This window comes from Pseudophryne corroboree, chromosome 2 (genome assembly GCF_028390025.1).
Source record: "Pseudophryne corroboree isolate aPseCor3 chromosome 2, aPseCor3.hap2, whole genome shotgun sequence".
In the NCBI taxonomy this organism is placed as follows: domain Eukaryota; kingdom Metazoa; phylum Chordata; class Amphibia; order Anura; family Myobatrachidae; genus Pseudophryne; species Pseudophryne corroboree.
In genome coordinates this window covers 220,176,658-220,193,130 of record NC_086445.1, presented here as the reverse complement: position 1 = coordinate 220,193,130, position 16,473 = coordinate 220,176,658, and the positions used below count along the sequence as shown (strand labels likewise).

The following is a 16,473-nucleotide window of genomic DNA, read 5'->3' as shown; positions in this document are numbered from 1 at the left end:
TCTGTGAACTAATGGTAGGGGTCTGGGACGCTTGAATGACCACTGAATCTCTATTCATCAGGTCATCAACAGATTGCCTTAAGTATTGCGTCTCCTTCTCATTTTGGGATAATTTATTCGAAATATTTGAAATCATCCCTTTTAATGAATCTAACCATACTGGTTCAGATCCACTAGCCTGAGACTAGTACACGGCAGTGATCCCCCAGATTGAGAAAAACACTCTGCTGTGCATGAGACACACTCCTTTGACATAGTAAATGTGAAAGAAAACATGCACACAGGAAAATAGGGTAAAACACAGTTAACCCACACAGAGCCCTCTAGGGAGACAGAGTATAATGGAGCCAGCCACACAGCGCCCCTATAGCTATAGTACAAGTTTAGCTGGGTCACAAACTAAGTACCCTAAATAAGGTTTAGTATACCAAATATTGCCCCCCCAATTGCTATGACCCCCTGGTACCGCTGAGGTACTCTGGAGTCCTTGTGGAGGAGCTGCGCTTCCCTGCCAGTCTGTCTGTGTTCAGCTGCAGAGGGAAAATGGCGCTGGTGAGCTGCTGGATCCGCTCCTAGTGAAGCCCTGTCCCCTTAATCGCATGCGGTCTTCCCGTTTTTTCAATACTTGCTGAGGTAATTTCTGTTCTACAGTGGGTTTGAAAACCCCTGTAGAATTGCTGCCAGTGTGGATATATGTGTGTTGTGGCTTCAGCTCGCCCCTCACAGTGGAACACACAGCACTCTGTATGCGCCTGGAGCCGCAACCTGCTTATCAGCGCTGCGCTCCTACCCCTTGTGCTGCCATTACAGCCGGCGACCCGCTAACCGGGATGCCGGCCACCTACTCACTACTCTTCTTACTGCTGACTCTGTTAGGGGAGGCGGCGTGCTGCGGGTCTGTACGCTCGCCGTGGTGGGGCTTGCGAATAGGACCCTCAGGAGCTCAGTGTCCTGTTAGCGGGGAACGCATACCTCCCAAATTTTTTTCCTGGTCTGTCCCGCTGTCCCATCCGCGGGTCGCAGTGTCCCGCAGGTGGGGGGCAGTTGGGAGATCCCCCCCTGTCACTCGCTGCTTTGATCAGAGCAGCGGTGAATAGATGCTGTGCGCATGCGCACAGCGTCTATTCCCCGACAGAGGAGGACAGGGGGCATGGCCAGCAGCTCTCTGAGCACTGTCCATGCCCCCGCATTGACAAAAACGGGGGGCATGGTTTGTGATCGTTATGTTTGCAGCAAGGCCACGCCCCATTCAGCGAAGTTACGCCCCCAAATTCGGCCACGTGCATTCGGCGCGCGTTATTGTCCCTCCTTGTGCTGCTGGAAAGTTGGGAGGTATGGGGAACGGGACCATTAACCCTAGGAAGGTTGGGCCGTCGTCGTCATCCCCCTAAGTCCCACAAAGCAGGCAGTCTGGTGCCACCCAGCAATGCCTGAAAACAATAAAAAGGAAAACAAATGCAGAAAACTCTTCAGGAGCTTCCCAAGCGTGACCGTCTCCTCCGGGCACATTTTCTAAACTGAGTCTGGTAGGAGGGGCATAGAGGGAGGAGCCAGCCCACACTATCAATTTCTTAAAGTGCCCATGGCTCCTAGTGGACCGGTATATACCCCATGGTACTAATGTGGACCCCAGTATTCTCTAGGACGTAAGAGAAATCTGATTTAGTTTAAGAGACTTTTTTGTTCTTTATTCCAGTTTTACAGAATCCATTTGCAATAATATAACAATCTCTGAGATTATGTGGACATATATTTAGTAGTCTCTTCACCAAATCAGGTATTGTCATACAGTACTATACAAATGTAAGTCTATATTGTACAGAAATGTACTAGTGACAAAGCTGTGCATTTGGTCTATTAGAATCTTACTTACTCTATTCCAGCATTCTCCATATATTACCAAATGTCATGGATATGGCAACTGGATGTAATGTAAATTATTTTCTCTGACGTCCTAAGTGGATGCTGGGACTCCGTAAGGACCATGGGGAATAGCGGCTCCGCAGGAGACTGGGCACAACTAAAGAAAGCTTTAGGACTACCTGGTGTGCACTGGCTCCTCCCTCTATGACCCTCCTCCAGACCTCAGTTAGAATTTTGTGCCCGGCTGAGCTGGATGCACACTAGGGGCTCTCCTGAGCTCCTAGAAAAAGAAAGTTTATTTTAGGTTTTTTATTTTCAGTGAGATCTGCTGGCAACAGACTCACTGCTACGAGGGACTAAGGGGAGAGAAGCGAACCTACCTGCTTGCAGCTAGCTTGGGCTTCTAAGGCTACTGGACACCATTAGCTCCAGAGGGATCGAACACAGGGCCCGACCTCGATCGTCCGTTCCCGGAGCCGCGCCGCCGTCCCCCTTACAGAGCCAGAAGCAAGAAGAGTCCTGGAAATCGGCGGCAGAAGACTTCGGTCTTCAAACAAGGTAGCGCACAGCACTGCAGCTGTGCGCCATTGCTTCCCATGCACACCTCACACTCCGGTCACTGATGGGTGCAGGGCGCTGGGGGGGCGCCCTGGGCTGCAATATTAAGTACCTTGGCTGGCAAAAAAACACATAATATAGTCATAGAGACTATATATGTGTAAAATACCCCTGCCAGATATACATAGAAAAAAGCGGGAGAAGTCTGCCGAAAAAGGGGCGGGGCTATCTCCCTCAGCACACTGGCGCCATTTTCCCTCACAGCTCCGCTGGAAGGATCGCTCCCAGGCTCTCCCCTGCAGTTTCCAGACTACATAGGGTAAAAAAGAGAGGGGGGGGGGGGCACTAAATTTAGGCGCAATATTGTGTATACAAGCAGCTATTGGGAAAAATCACTCAGTTATAGTGTTAATCCCTGTGTTATATAGCGCTGTTGGTGTGTGCTGGCATACTCTCTCTCTGTCTCCCCAAAGGGCTTTGTGGGGTCCTGTCCTCAGTCAGAGCATTCCCTGTGTGTGTGCGGTGTGTCGGTACGGCTGTGTCGACATGTTTGATGAGGAGGCTTATGTGGAGGCGGAGCAAGTGCCGATAAATGTGATGTCACCCCCTGCGGGGCTGACACCTGAGTGGATGGACTTGTGGAAGGAATTACGTGAAAGTGTCAACTCCTTACATAAAAGGTTTGACGACATATCAGATGTGGGACAGCCGGCTTCTCAGCTTGTGCCTGCCCAGCTGTCTCAAAAGCCATCAGGGGCTCTAAAACGCCCGCTACCTCAGATGGTAGACACAGATGTCGACACGGATACTGAATCCAGTGTCGACGACGATGAGACAAATGTACATTCCAATAGGGCCACACGTTACATGATTGAGGCAATGAAAAATGTGTTGCACATTTCTGATATTACCCCAGGAACCACAAAAAAGGGTATTATGTTTGGGGAGAAAAAACTACCAGTGGTTTTTCCCCCATCTGAGGAATTAAATGAGGTGTGTGAAGAAGCGTGGGCTTCCCCCGATAAGAAACTGGTAATTTCTAAAAGGTTACTAATGGCGTACCCTTTCCCGCCAGAGGATAGGTCACGTTGGGAAACATCCCCTAGGGTGGATAAAGCGCTCACACGTCTGTCAAAAAAGGTGGCACTACCGTCTCCGGACACGGCCGCCCTAAAGGAGCCTGCTGATAGGAAGCAGGAGGCTATCCTGAAGTCTGTATATACACACTCAGGTATTATACTGAGACCAGCTATTGCTTCAGCATGTATGTGCAGTGCTGCAGCTGCGTGGTCAGATTCCCTGTCGGAAAATATTGATACCCTAGACAGGGACACTATATTGCTATCCATAGAGCATATAAAAGACGCAGTCTTATACATGAAAGATGCACAGAGGGATATTTGCCGGCTGGCATCTAAAATAAGTGCAATGTCCATTTCTGCCAGGAGAGGATTATGGACTTGGCAGTGGACGGGTGATGCAGATTCTAAAAGGCACATGGAAGTTTTGCCTTATAAGGGTGAGGAGTTGTTCGGGGATGGTCTCTCGGACCTCGTTTCCACAGCAACAGCTGGGATGTCAGCATTTTTCCCCATGTTCCCTCACAGCCAAAGAAAGCACCGTATTATCAGGTACAGTCCTTTCGGCCCCATAAAGGCAAGCGGGTTAAAGGCGCGTCCTTTCTGCCCAGAGGCAGAGGTAGAGGGAAAAAGCTGCAGCATACAGCCAGTTCCCAGAAGCAAAAGTCCTCCCCCGCTTCCTCCAAGTCCACCGCATGACACTGGGGCTCCACAGGCGGATCCAGATACGGTGGGGACCCGTCTCAAAAACTTCAGCAATCAGTGGGCTCGCTCACGGGTGGATCCCTGGATCCTTCAAGTAGTATCTCAGGGGTACAAGCTGGAATTCGAGACGTCTCCCCCCCGCCGTTTCCTCAAATCTGCCTTGCCAACAACTCCCTCAGGCAGGGAGGCAGTGCTAGAGGCAATTCACAAGCTGTATTCCCAGCAGGTGATAGTCAAGGTGCCCCTCCTTCAACAAGGACGGGGTTACTATTCCACAATGTTTGTGGTACCGAAACCGGACGGTTCGGTGAGACCCATTTTAAATTTGAAATCCTTGAACACATATATAAAAAAATTCAAGTTCAAGATGGAATCACTCAGGGCGGTTATTTCAAGCCTGGACGAGGGGGATTACATGGTATCACTGGACATCAAGGATGCTTACCTGGATGTCCCCATTTACCATCATCACCAGGAGTACCTCAGATTTGTGGTACAGGATTGTCATTACCAATTCCAGACGTTGCCGTTTGGTCTGTCCACGGCACCGAGGGTATTTACCAAGGTAATGGCCGAAATGATGATACTCCTTCGAAAAAAGGGAGTTTTAATTATCCCGTACTTGGACGATCTCCTGATAAAGGCGAGGTCCAGGGAACAGTTGTTGGTCGGGGTAGCACTATCTCGGGAGGTGCTACAACAGCACGGTTGGATTCTAAATATTCCAAAGTCACAGCTGGTCCCTACGACACGTCTACTGTTCCTGGGGATGGTTCTGGACACAGAACAGAAAAAAGTGTTTCTCCCGGAGGAGAAAGCCAAGGAGCTGTCATCTCTAGTCAGAGGCCTCCTGAAACCAAAACAGGTGTCGGTGCATCACTGCACGCGAGTCCTGGGAAAAATGGTAGCTTCCTACAAAGCAATTCCATTCGGCAGGTTCCATGCAAGGACTTTTCAGTGGGACCTGTTGGACAAGTGGTCCGGATTGCATCTTCAGATGCATCGGCTGATAACCCTGTCTCCAAGGACCAGGGTGTCTCTGCTGTGGTGGCTGCAAAGTGCTCATCTTCAAGAGGGCCGCAGATTCGGCATACAGGACTGGGTCCTGGTGACCACGGATGCCAGCCTTCGGGGCTGGGGGGCAGTCACACAGGGAAGAAACTTCCAAGGACTATGGTCAAGTCAGGAGACTTCCCTACACATAAATATTCTGGAACTGAGGGCCATTTACAATGCCCTAAGTCAGGCAAAACCCCTGCTTCAAAACCAGCCGGTACTGATCCAGTCAGACAACATCACGACAGTCGCCCATGTAAACCGACAGGGCGGCACAAGAAGCAGGACGGCGATGGCAGAAGCCACAAGGATTCTCTGATGGGCGGAAAATCACGTTTTAGCACTGTCAGCAGTGTTCATTCCGGGAGTGGACAACTGGGAAGCAGACTTCCTCAGCAGGCACGACCTCCACCCGGGAGAGTGGGGACTTCATCCAGAAGTCTTCCAACTGATTGTAAACCGTTGGGAAAGGCCACAGGTGGACATGATGGCGTCCCGCCTAAACAAAAAGCTAGAAAGATATTGCGCCAGGTCAAGAGACCCTCAGGCGATAGCTGTGGACGCTCTAGTGACACCGTGGGTGTACCGGTCGGTTTATGTGTTCCCTCCTCTTCCTCTCATACCCAAGGTACTGAGAATAATAAGGAGAAGAGGAGTAAGAACTATACTCATTGTTCCGGATTGGCCAAGAAGAGCTTGGTACCCGGAACTTCAAGAAATGATCTCAGAGGACCCATGGCCTCTGCCGCTCAGACAGGACCTGCTGCAGCAGGGGCCCTGTCTGTTCCAAGACTTACCGCGGCTGCGTTTGACGGCATGGCGGTTGAACACCGGATCCTGAAGGAAAAGGGCATTCCGGAGGAAGTCATTCCTACGCTGATTAAAGCTAGGAAAGAAGTGACCGCAAACCATTATCACCGCATTTGGCGAAAATATGTTGCGTGGTGTGAGGCCAGGAAGGCCCCAACGGAGGAATTTCAGCTGGGCCGTTTTCTGCACTTCCTACAGTCAGGGGTGACTATGGGCCTAAAATTGGGTTCCATTAAGGTCCAGATTTCGGCTCTATCGATTTTCTTCCAGAGAGAACTGGCTTCACTACGTGAAGTTCAGACTTTGGTTAAGGGAGTGCTGCATATTCAGCCCCCTTTTGTGCCTCCAGTGGCACCTCGGGATCTCAACGTGGTGTTGGATTTCCTAAAGTCACATTGGTTTGAGCCACTTAAAACCGTGGAATTAAAATATCTCACGTGGAAAGTGGTCATGCTGTTGGCCTTGGCTTCGGCCAGGCGTGTGTCAGAATTGGCGGCTTTGTCATGTAAAAGCCCTTATCTGATTTTCCATATGGATAGGGCAGAATTGAGGACTCGTCCCCAGTTTCTCCCTAAGGTGGTATCAGCCTTTCATTTGAACCAACCTATTGTGGTGCCTGCGGCTACTAAAGACTTAGAGGCTTCCAAGTTGTTGGACGTAGTCAGGGCCCTGAGAATTTATGTTTCCAGGACAGCTAGTGTCAGGAAAACTGACTCGTTGTTTATCCTGTATGCACCCAACAAGCTGGGTGCTCCTGCTTCAAAGCAGACTATTGCTCGCTGGATCTGTAGTACGATTCAGCTTGCACATTCTGCGGCTGGACTGCCGCATCCTAAATCAGTGAAAGCCCATTCCACGAGGAAGGTGGGCTCTTCTTGGGCGGCGGCCCGAGGGGTCTCGGCTCTACAACTTTGCCGAGCAGCTACTTGGTCGGGGTCAAACACATTTGCTAAATTCTACAAGTTTGACACCCTGGCTGAGGAGGACCTAGAGTTTGCCCATTCGGTGCTGCAGAGTCATCCGCACTCTCCCGCCCGTTTGGGAGCTTTGGTATAATCCCCATGGTCCTTACGGAGTCCCAGCATCCACTTAGGACGTCAGAGAAAATAAGATTTTACTCACCGGTAAATCTATTTCTCGTAGTCCGTAGTGGATACTGGGCGCCCATCCCTAGTGCGGATTGTCTGCAATACTTGTATATAGTTATTGTTTAACTAAAGGGTTATTGTTGAGCCATCTGTTGAGAGGCTCAGTTATTGTTCATACTGTTAACTGGGTCTAGTATCACGAGTTATACGGTGTGATTGGTGTGGCTGGTATGAGTCTTACCCGGGATTCAAAATCCTTCCTTATTGTGTCAGCTCTTCCGGGCACAGTATCCTAACTGAGTTCTGGAGGAGGGTCATAGAGGGAGGAGCCAGTGCACACCAGGTAGTCCTAAAGCTTTCTTTAGTTGTGCCCAGTCTCCTGCGGAGCCGCTATTCCCCATGGTCCTTACGGAGTCCCAGCATCCACTACGGACTACGAGAAATAGATTTACCGGTGAGTAAAATCTTATTTTCACTGAAGGCATCGACCTCCCTGTGGTTTGATATTGGTAATCCCTTTGGTGACTTTACAAAGTATAATGCTTCTCCTCCAAGATGGAGTAATTCTATCCATCTCTAGTGCTCACTCTAGGGCAGGGTGTTGATCACTGAGGAGGGCACATTTTTATTTTGAAAGGAAAACTATTTGATGCAAATCATTGTGTTGCTAAAGCTACAAGCACTGATAGGAGCACAGTGCCCAGCACCTACTGTATGCTCACCCCATTTAGTTATTATACACATGTGTATGCACATGTTATATACATGTGTAATCGCTCCATTAGATCCTTTAATTCCATTAAATAGTCACAGCCCGATGCGCCATCAGAAATACGTTTTGCAGTATGCTGCATCACAGCAAAGATGAGCATGGTTACATCTGTACACACGCTGCCCCATAGCCTCACACACACGCTTCCCCATAGCCTTACACACACACACACACACACACACACACACACACACACACACACACACACACACACACACACACACACTTCCCCATAGCTGCACACACACACGCTGCCCCATAGCCTCACACTCACACACGCTGCCCCATAGGGGTCCGTTTTTAAATTCGACACAAATCGACAGTCGAATTCCGGCCGGGGGGTGCCGGAATTCGACATATTCAATACAAAACGGATTCGACAGTCCCGCTGTCGAAAAACGGAGGAATTGACGGATAAGTACGTCCTGGATTCGACTTTTCCGACGGCGCAGAAATGGTTAAAAAACACGGGGGAAAAATGCGTGGGGTCCCCCCTCCTAAGCATAACCAGCCTCGGGCTCTTTGAGCCGGTCCTGGTTGCAAACATACGGGGAAAAAAATGACAGGGGATCCCCCGTATTTTAACAACCAGCACCGGGCTCTGCGCCAGGTCCTGGTGCAAAAAATACGGGGGACAAAAAGCGTAGGGGTCCCCCGTATTTTTTGTACCAGCACCGGGCTCCACTAGCTGGGGTGATAATGCCACAGCCGGGGGGGACTTTTATACCGCTCCCTGCGGCTGTGGCATTAAATACCCAACTAGTCACCACTGGCCGGGGTACCCTGGAGGAGTGGGGACCCCTTAAATCAAGGGGTGTCCCCCCCCAGCCACCCAAGGGCCAGGGTGATTTAAGGGGTCGCCACTCCTCCAGGGTACCCAGGCCAGGGGTGACTAGTTGGGGTTTTAATGCCACGGCTACAGGGACCGGTATAAAAGTGTCCCCCGGCTGTGGCATTATCTCCCCAGCTAGTGGAGCCCGGTGCTGGTACAAAAAATACGGGGGACCCCTACGCTTTTTGTCCCCCGTATTTTTTGCACCAGGACCGGACGCAGAGCCTGGTGCTGGTTGTTAAAATACGGGGGATCCCCTGTCCGTTTTTTCCCCGTATTTTTACAACCAGGACCGACTCGAAGAGCCCGTGGCTGGTTATGTTTAGGAGGGGAGACCCAACGCATTTTTTTTCTTGATTTTAACCCATTCCCACCCCTTCCCACTAAAAACCATGCTCTCTCTATTTTAGTCAGTTAAAAAAAAAAATATTCTTTTTAAAAATATATAAATAATACTTGTGTCCCTCTAATAGATAAACCAAGTACATAATCCCTTCTAATATAAATAGATATGCTATGAGCAATAAAAAAAAACACACAAAAAAAAGGTTTTACATTTTTTTTATTAGATTCCGCCAGCAAAGTGAGGCGGAAGGAAATTGACGATATTACTGTCGAAAAGCACTAAAGTCGAATCGACATTCTTCAATTGAATATACTTTTGTCGAATTGCCGAATTTTTACCACTGCAGACATGTCGAATTTTCAAAATGTCGAATTGCAAAAAGTCGAATCTGAAAAGTCTGTTTTTTTGTCGAAAAGTACTGTATTGCATTGTCAATTTTTTTTTCTGTGTCGAAAATGCCCCGTTTTTCGACATTTTCGGGAATTCGACCGCAATTGCATATACCGCATAGCCTCACACACACACTCTGCCCCATAGCCTCACACACACACACGCTGCTCCATAGCCGCACACACACACGCAGCCCCATAGCCTCACACACACACACACTTTCCCATAGCCTCACACACACACACGCTTCCCCATAGCCGCACACACACGCGCTGCCCCATAGCCTGACACACACTTCCCCATAGCAGCACACACACACGCTGCCCCATAGCCTCATACACACACACTTCCCCATAGCAGCACACACACACGCTGCCCCATAGCCTCACACACACATACTTCCCCATAGCAGCACACACACGCTGCCCCATAGCCTCACACACACATACTTCCCCATAGCAGCACACACACACGCTGTCCCATAGCCTCTCACACTTCCCCATAGCAGCACACACACACGCTGGGCCATAGCCTCACGCACACACACACTTTCCCATAGCCGCACACACACACACTTTCCCATAGCCGCACACACACTTCCCCATAGCAGCACACACACACACTTTCCCATAGCCTCACACACTTCCCCATAGCAGCACACACACACGCTGCCCCATAGCCTCACACACACACGCTGCCCCATAGCCTCACACACACACACACACACACACACACACACACACACACACACACACACACACACTGCCCCATAGCCTCACATACACACGATGCCCCATAATCACACACACACACACACTTCCCCATAGCAGCACACACACATGCTGCCCCATAGCCTCACGCACACACACTTTCCCATAGCCGCACACACACACACGCTGCCCCATAGCCTCACACACACACACGCTTCCCCATAGCCGCGCGCACACACACACTGCCCCATAGCCTCACACACACACACACACACACACACACACACACACACTTCCCCATATCTGCACATACACACACACACGCTGCCCCATAGTTTCACACACACATTTCCCCATAGCCGCACACACACACGCTTCCCCATAGTCGCGCACACACACACTTCCCCATAGTCTTGTAAATACTGCCCCCATAACCACACACACACTGCTCTATAGCCTAACACACACAGACACACTGTCCCCATGGCCCAGCACTATTTTAGGTACGTTTTTTTCATGGCGCAGCACTGGTCCCCCCAGTGGCACACTTAAGGCCCTTCACAAACTTCAGCTTCTGACCCATGAGAACCTTAATCTGACAGTGTGCCCACCATGCTCAGCTATTATCCAGGCACTTCCAGGTGGCCCAGACGTGACTCTACTAATGGCGGAGTGACGTCATAGGTTGCGTTGTCCCCATCCGCCCAAAGTGCTTTAATGACATGCTGCAGCTACAGGTTTTTTTTCCATGTGGGGGCCATTTTGTGTGTTTTTTTACCTCTCTGTGCCCTTTCAAGATTTTGCTATGGGGCCCACAGAGTTCTAGTTAAGCCCCTGACTACATCTATTAGCATGGTCTGACAACTGCTCCTGTTATATGAACTAGAATTTTGAACCTATCGTTAGCCGGCTCATTAGCTACTGTCCCTGATAGTATCAGCATTTTTTTTCATCTCACTTCTACAATCTCCCCCTGCCTTAACCTTTCCCGCATCTCTCCATCTCCCTTTCTCTCCCTCTTTCCTCTCCCGCCATTCTCCCTCTCTCCATTATTTTGGTCTCCCTCTCTTTTGTCTATCTGTACCCTTTTCTCTCTTTATTAGAATTCCTAGTGTATAGCATTAGCCCATGCAGTTTGTTATCTAGAGATGTCCCTGTTATACAAATTATTATTCAGCACCCTATTTTGAAACACACATCCCAATAACTTTTTCATTATTTAATTCTACTAAAATAGTAATAATATTAGATAATGGGCTACTTGAGCATTACCGCCTATTTGACTGCACCACATGGTTTTATTGAATGGTGGATGGTGGCTGATCATCACTTTCGCCTCATGGGGTGGAGCTGGGTGTATTTCGGCACTGTATCAAACTGTGGGTATGTGTTATTTCAGGACCTTCTTCTGCAGTGGGAGGGGGTACTGAAGCTTCTGTAAGGGGGGAGGGTTGGGGGCTGCCGATTCACTGAGGGAAAAGAGACTGTGGGGGGGGGGGTATGCAATTAGCTCCGATCATTTCAGAGCTAATGAATATGCCCCACTGAGTATTCAGTTAGGGCCCTTTTTGTGCGTTTTGAAGGTATTTTCACCAATGCCTTTCCACCTTATGTTTTAGTGACAAGGCATTGGCGAAAATGCCTCAAAATCGGTGAAAATGGGCAGCGTTTTCGACGGAAAACACGTGGATTCACCAATCCACATGGTTTCCGCCCCTGCCGCATTTTTTGCCTAGGCGAATCCCCATTCGCCCTAAAAATAGCGAATAGCTCAGTTAACAGAGCTAATTGCATACCCCTCTGTGACTTTTATATTGCCGGCTGATGGTGGTGGGGCAGAGTGGATTGTGTATGGGCTGTGGGCAAAGGTCAATGGATCAGACCCTATCTCTGCAGCTGGTACTAATGTTGACCATGCACTAGGTCGATATTGTGTACGAATACACGATATCGACGCCTCATATGATGCATCGTGTGCACATCGTACATGGGCCCTCATTCCGAGTTGTTCGCTCGGTATTTTTCATCGCATCGCAATGAAAATCCGCTTAGTACGCATGCGCAATGTTCGCACTGCGACTGCGCCAAGTAACTTTGCTATGTAGAAAGTAATTTTACTCACGGCTTTTTCATCGCTCCGGCGATCGTAATGTGATTGACAGGAAATGGGTGTTACTGGGCGGAAACACGGCGTTTCAGGGGCGTGTGGCTGAAAACGCTACCGTTTCCGGAAAAAACGCAGGAGTGGCCGGAGAAACGGTGGGAGTGCCTGGGCGAACGCTGGGTGTGTTTGTGACGTCAAACAGGAACGACAAGCACTGAACTGATCGCACAGGCAGAGTAAGTCTGAAGCTACTCTGAAACTGCTAAGTAGTTAGTAATCGCAATATTGCGAATACATCGGTCGCAATTTTAAGAAGCTAAGATTCACTCCCAGTAGGCGGCGGCTTAGCGTGTGTAACTCTGCTAAATTCGCCTTGCGACCGATCAACTCGGAATGAGGGCCATGATTTGTGTATGACTATTATGCAATGTGCGGCACCGCGGGTCGAATGTCGCATCCTTTGATCATACGTGCTGCCCATATTATCTGTCGCAATCGTATGCACATCGTACCATGTTTTAGGCACATACGATGCATCGTACAATTTTGAGTGACCTTTCTCTGGATTTTTTATTTTTTTTTGTGAGGCACAGGATGGATTAACGAGGGGTGGTTAGTACATCATTTGTCACTCATGAGGCCAGGACTGCCAGGGAGCTTCCTGGGAAGTTGAAGGGACATCATGAGACGACTCGCATTGGATGCGTTTCGTCCTAATGTATGGCCAGCATAAGGACTGTGAGGGGGCGGGGCCTGCTCAGCTCTAGTGCGCAACTGTGGAGTCAGAATTTAAGGGCATTATCAAATAGATTGGGTGGGTGCTTGGTGTAGTCTGCCAGTACCCCGCGCTCAGCTATTCAGCCAGTTTATATAATAGATGACTGCTATAAAAGCCATTCAGCATTACACTGCAGAGGTTCCTGTGTAAATGCAATTTTTTTGCTTTTAAGGAATTTTTGCTATATAATTTTTTTTTTTTATGTAGTCATTGCAAAAAGTCCCCATAAGAACAGATGACAATAAGCAGGATTTACACTTACTATTGTGCATACCTTCTTCATAAACATTCTGAGGCTGTTCCATCAGTTGCTATAAATGTTATGTTCTGGAAAACTCACAGACCTTGTAATTGCACTTCAGCTGATGCCTTTATAGCACCTTCAAACATGGAACATTTTACTTGACTGAAACAGTTGTCATGGAGACCCTGAACCTACAAGACCCTTATCTGTGAGCGAAGCACACCACACACCTAGATGTCACATTCCCCTTCAGTTGTTTGGGAAAAGTCAATTTACACATTAATTGCAAATAGTCATTGAGAGTGTTCTTTATAAAGAGTGTAACACCTAAATAATCAGAAGTGTTTCTGTAAATTTAGTCTCAGTAAGTTTGGCTTATATATAAGCAGTGACTCCTATCTTTTTTACTAAAACGGTTATAGAAACATAGAATGTGATGACAGATACTGTAAGAACCACTTGGCCCATCTAGTCTGCCCGCGTACATACAAACTAGGGTTAATTCTTGTCGGGAGCCAGTTAATCTAACAGTATATTTTTGGATTGTGGGAGGAAACCGGAATACCCAGAAGTAACATGCGCAAAGGGAGAACACACAAACTCCACATTTTTAGGGTCATGGTGGGAACTAAGGGCCTAATTCAGAATGAGTTGTATCGCACAACAACAACAACTCATTACTCAAGCATGCGGGAGGATATCCAGCACAGGGCAAGTCCGCCCCGCATGCTGGGTCCTATCCCCCGCTAACATGCGACCACTTCGCTAGGCATTGCAGCAATCGCATGTTAAGGGTAGCCCTCTGCCCGTGCAGCCTAGGTGCGTAGGCAGATGGCTACCCACCATCTTTTTTATCGCTACGGCTGCGTGTGAGATCACACATCCACAGTGACCTGTCCCTCCAACGGTCCGGATATGCCTCCATTGTCCGGGCCACACCCCTAAAAGGAGCATCGAAGCCCACAAAAAGCAGTGTCTACGCCGCATTCCCGTCCCCCCTCCAGGTATTGCACTGCGTTCTGAAGAGAACAAAGTTTAAGACCTCGTGCAAGCTCGTACTTGCGTATGTGCTGATGTGCTGAAATCGCTCCATAGCGATTTCAGCAGATCAGCGATCCATGCTGAATTAGCCACTAAACCCATAACCTTAGTGCTGTGAGGCAGTAATGCTAACCATTACACATCTGTACTGCCCTATGTTAACCTCTTCAGTTGTGTGCTGACAGCGCTGGCTAGCCCAGAAGATTTCTTTGCATATTACCTCCTGCAGCGTGCACAGCGCCCTAGAATCAGCATGCTCCATTATGGAGTTTAGCCCACCACCCCGGACTTCTATTAGCTGTAAAATGGCTTATGCTGATTCCCGGGCGCCACAAGGCAGCCAGGATTCAGCACTGGGGCTGGCGATCCCTGCGGGCGATCGCCAGGTGATAATCTCACCCCCCCTTCCCTACCGCTCCCACGCCAATTTAAAAACACCCCCCAGGGTGTGTTTTTAAATTGAAAACTCACCAATGAAGGGGTTAATAGGATATGAAGTTTGTTACATTTCTAGGGGGTATATTTACTAAAATTCGTATTTTTCAGAATGAGGTTAAAGTTCAAACACGAATGACATCGAAAGTGTAAATTTGCAACTTTTTTGAATTTATTACGACTAATTTACTAAGCTGTCGTATTCTGCATTTTCGTGTTACTTGCGGTCAGCGGTTGACCGAAAGTAACCTCACCGCTGACCGCAAAGTTCCCACCATTGGATACAATGGAGCGCATAGGCGCTACATTGTATCTCTGCCGTGTGCTGCCTGACAGACACTACAGGAGCACACAGCCAATCAGGAGAGTGCCACGACGTGGCGCTCCCTGATTGGCTGAAGGGACCCTCTTTGACAGGAGTCAGGGGGGGTCCTGGCAGTCGGGGAAAGGGGTCCCATGTGTAAACATGGGACCCCTTTCAGTGCGTGGTCGGGTTTCCGTTTTTATATTTTGCCAAGTACGTGGATTATACAAAGAACAGAAGGTACACTGGATTATGTGAGTATATTTTTTTTCATAGGTACCCCTAGGATTCTACATGGAGAAGAGGACCGAGCCTCGTGTGAACATAGGTAAGTATGTATGTTTGGAGGTGTGCATGTATGTAATAAACTTATACTGTCACGGTGTGTGTGTCCTGTTTTTTTGGGGGTATTTTTTTAGTAGTAGTACTACAGGTACCAGCGGGCCCGGTTTTCCACCGCATGCTGGTACTTGTGGTTCTCCAAGTACCAGCTTGCGGGGGAGGCTTGCTGGGACTTGTAGTACTGCTACTAAAAACAATATTCACATTTTTTTCAAAAGTCTATCAGCCCCCCATCCGCCGCCCTTGGATGGGGGGACAGCCTCGGGCTTCACCCCTGGCCCTTGGGTGGCTGGAGGGGGGGGGACCCCTTGATTTAAGGGGTTCCCACTCCTCCAGGGTACCCCGGCCAGGGGTGACTAGTTGGGTATGTAATGCCAGGGCCGCCGGGACCAGTATAAAAGTGTCCCCTGGCTGTGGCATTATGTACTTGGCTAGTGGAGCACGGTGCTGGTTTCAAAAATACGGGGGACCCCTACGCTTTTTGTCCCCCGTATTTTTGGCACCAGGACCAGGCGCAGAGCCCGGTGCTGGTTGATTAAATATGGGGGAACCCCTGACATTTTTTTCCCCATATTTTTTCAACCAGGTCCGGCTCAAAGAGCCCGAGGCTGGTTTTGCTTAGGAGGGGGGATCCCACGCATTTTTTTCCTGCAAATTTAACACTTTCCCACCCCTTCCCACTGATAAACATGCACGGATCTCATGGATCCGTGCATGCCTATCAGAACACGGTAAAAAAAAGCAGGTCTGTTTTAAATCTGCTTTTTTTTTACGATTTGTATTTTTTCACGGCAGTGTTTGGCTATTGCCGGCAGTGTTCGTGAAATACACTTTTTAGTAAATTACCGAGTTGTATCAAAAAACAGTCGTATTTGACCGATGGTGTATTCATTCGGATTTTTTTTTCATTGACTTCCAAAAAAATACGAATGCCCTCATCACTGCCGAGATTTGAGTTTAGTAAATTCCCGAGATGACACTTTGAAGAAAAAACACCATCTCGGTCAAAATCGGGA

General features: G+C 48.8%; 1 protein-coding gene across 7 annotated transcripts in view; it reads left to right on the top strand.

Annotated features, from left to right (window-relative positions):
* Positions 1–16,473, top strand: part of DTX3 (deltex E3 ubiquitin ligase 3) — a 150,546-nt gene that overhangs the window by 42,558 nt on the left and 91,515 nt on the right. The window lies entirely within an intron of this gene.